Below are 3795 nucleotides of genomic sequence, written 5' to 3'. Positions count from 1 at the left end.
TTCCGGGGGCGGGCCTTGCAAGGCCAGGCCATCCCCCATTTCCGGGCTGACTTTGCTTCAACCCTCCGACTGTCCGTGGGCCAGAGCGCCCTGTCGCGTTCCTCTTCAGCCCAAGGGCACTTCAGGTCATCTGGCCTGGTTGGCTGTCCCAGGAACAGTGTAACTTCTCCCTACAGAAGACGGAATTCAATTGCTGCCCTACCCACTATTCAGTTCAGTCGCTCAGTCATGTGCGACATTTTGCAACCCCATGGACTGCAGAATGCCAGGCTTCCCTGTCCAACACCAACTCCCAGAACTTGTTCAAACTCATGTCCGTGGAGTCCGTGATGCCATACAAACATCTCATCCTCTGTCGGCCCGTTCTCCCGCCTTCAGTCTTTCCCAGGAACAGGGTCTTTTCCAGTGATTCAGTTATTTGCATCAGGTGGCCAAAGTATTGGCGTTTCAGCTTCAGCATCGGTCCTTACAATGAATATTCAGGACTGATTTCCTTCAGGATGCACTGGTTGAATCTCCCTGCAGTCCAAGGGACTCTCAAGAGCCTTCTCCAACACCACAGTTCAAGCGCATCAATTCTTTGGTGCTCAGCTTTCATTGTGGTCTAACTGTCACATCTATACATGACTACTGAAGAAACCCTAGCTATTGGTTTATATGGACTATACAGACTTTTGTCCAAAGTAATGACTCTGCTTTTTATTATGCTGTCTAGGTTGGGCATAGCTTTTCTTCCAAGGAGTAAGCGTCTTTTAATTTCATGGCTGCAGTCACCATCCACAGTGATTTTGGAGTCCAAGAAAAGAAAGTATGTCACTGTTTCCATTGTTTCCCCATCTATTTGCCACGAAGTTATGGGGCTGGATGCCATGATCTTAGTTTTTTGAATGTTGAGTTTTAAGCCAGCTTTTTCACTCTCCTCTTTCACTTTCATCAAGAGGCTCTTCAGTTCTTCTTTGCTTTCTGCCACAAGGGTAGTGTCATCTGCATATCTGAGATTATTGATATTTCTCCTGGCAATCTTGAGTCCAGCTTGTGCTTCATCCAGCCTCGCATTTCCATGATGTACTCTGCATATAAGTTAAATATGCAGGGTGACAGTATACAGCCTTGACTACTCCTTTCCCAATTTGGAACCAGTCTGTTGTTCCAGGTCCAGGTCTAACTGTTGCTTCTTGACCTGCATACAGATTTCTTAGGAGGCAGGTAAGGTGGTCCGGTATTCCCATCTCTTTAAGAATTTTCCAGTCTGTTGTGATCCACACAGTCAAAGGCTTTGGCATAGTCAATAAAGCAGAAGCAGATGTTTTTCTGGAATTCTCTTGCTTTTTCTATGATGCAACAGATGTTGGCAATTTGATCTCTGGTTCCTCTGCCTTATCTAAATTCACCTTGAACATGTGGAAGTTCTTGGTTCACATACTGTTCAAACCTAGCTTGGAAAATTTTGAGCATTACTTTGCTAGCATGTGAGATAGGTGCAGTTGTGCGGTAGTTTGAACACTCTTTGGCATTGCCCTTCTTTGAGACTGAAATGAAACTGACCTTTTCCAGACCTGTGGCCACTGCCAAGTTTTCCAAATTTGCTGGCATATTGAGTGCAGCACTTTCACAGCATCATCTTTCAGGATTTGAAATAGCTCACCTGGAATTCCATTACCTCACTAACTTTGTTCATAGTGATGCCTCCTAAGGCCCACTTGACTTCGCATTCCAGGATGTCTGGCTTTAGGTGAGTGATCACACTGTCATGGTTATCTGGGTCATGAAGATCTTTTTTGTATAGTTCTTCTGTGTATTCTTGCCACCTCTTCTTAATATCTTCTGCTTCCATTAGGTCCATACCATTTCTGTCCTTTATTGTGCCCATCTGCGCATGAAATGTTCCCTTGGTATCTCTCATTTTCTTGAAGAGATCTCTAGTCTTTCCCATTCTACTGTTTCCCTCTGTTTCTTTGCATTGATCACTGAGGAAGGCTTTCTTATCTCTCCTCTCCTCTTTATTCTTTGGAACTCTGCATTCAATGGGTATATCTTTCCTTTTCTCCTTTGCCTTCAGCTTCTCTTCTTTTCTCAGGTATTTATAAGGCTTCCTCAGACAACCATTTTGCCTTTTTGCATTTCTTTTTCTTGGGGATGGTTTTGATCACTGCCTCCTGTACAATGTCATGCACCTCTGTCCATAGTTCTTCAGGCACTCTATCCATCAGATCTAATCCTTTGAATCTATTTGTCACTTACACTGTATAATCATTAGGGGATTTGATTTAGGTCATACCTGAATGGTCTAGTGGTTTTCCCTACTTTCTTCAATAGTCTGAATTTTGCAATGAGTTCATGATCTGAGCCCCACCCACCCCACCCTCTTTATTAGCTAGCCTCCAAAACAGCCCAGTATGGAAAAGAGGGGAAGGTAGTATTAATTTTATAGTGGAGAAACTTGGCCAACGTTTCATTGGCTGAGTAATAAGGAATAATAGCAGTGATAAGTCATATTGATTGCAGGTTTCCCATCTATAGGAAGGGTACTTGACCTCTGTGATATTACCGTCCAAAACCCATAACCTTAGTTCACTAACAGAAGAACAACCTGGCTCTATGTTGGGTGTGTTCCTTTAAGGCTCTTTGTATTGTTGCCTGTCCTTAGTCATGCTGGCTCTGCACTTTTGTGTTGTTGAACAGAGAAAGAACTTTGTCCATAGCCTGAAATACACATAATAGCCCTTTCCCAAGGCCCTGTCTCCCAGGCTTGAATTTTAAAGGCATAACACGTTGCCTTTATGTAAAGATAAAATTGCTGAATTTGTTAAAGGTTATGCACAACTGCAAAAACAAAGGATTATCTCCCCACTCCAAGTCCGGGCAAGTACCACGAGATCTGCAACAACCAGACACATCCCCTCCCCTTTCAGTATAAAAGAAGGCTGAATTCTAACACGGGTAAGATGGTTCCCTAGGACACTAGGCCTCCATCTTCTCCGCCTGCTGACTTTCCAAATAGTCACTATTCCTTGCCCCAAAATCTCACTTCTCAATTTACTGATTTGTAGTGTCCCCAGCAGTATGAACTTGGACTCAGTTCTTCCTTGATAATAACATCAGAAACACCCCCCCCCAAAAAAAAAAAAAACTGGCCAATAGCCAGTGCTCCATATCCATGAGTTCCATATCTGTGGATTCAACCACCCGTGGATCCAAAATATTAGAGAAAAAGCAAAAAGTTTCAAAAAGCAAAACTTGAACTTGTTATACACTTGTAACACTTACATAGCATTTACATTGTATTAAATATTATAAGTAATCTAGAGATAATTTAAAGTATATGGGAGAATGTGCCTAGGCAAATACTAGACCATTTTATATGACAGACTTGAACATCCTAGGATGCCGGCCTCCAAAGCGGTGTCTTGGATACCAAGGGGTGACTATACTCCTAAAAGCTGAAAAAGGTCATGAAAAACAAGTAAGCTTTCTAAGAATCAGTCGCAAACCAGAGGAAGCTAAGGAGACATGACAGTTAAATGTACTGTGGCATTCTGAAGAGAATCTTGGAATAGAAAGGGGATATCAGAGGAAAAAACTAGTGAAATCCACAAAAACACAGAACTTAGTTAATACTGCTGTTACAGTGTTATTTCTTGTTGTTGTTCTTCAGTCACTAAGTCCTGTCCTGCTGTGACCCCTTGGACTTCCCTGTCCTTCACTATCTCCCAGAGTTTGCTCAAACTCATGTCCATTGCATCTGTGATGCCATCCAACCATCTCATCCTCTGTTGCCCTCTTCTCCTTCTGCCC

The sequence above is a fragment of the Cervus elaphus genome, chromosome 19 (genome assembly GCF_910594005.1).
Source record: "Cervus elaphus chromosome 19, mCerEla1.1, whole genome shotgun sequence".
Classification (NCBI taxonomy): Eukaryota; Metazoa; Chordata; class Mammalia; order Artiodactyla; family Cervidae; genus Cervus; species Cervus elaphus.
This window is presented reverse-complemented; position numbering follows the sequence as displayed.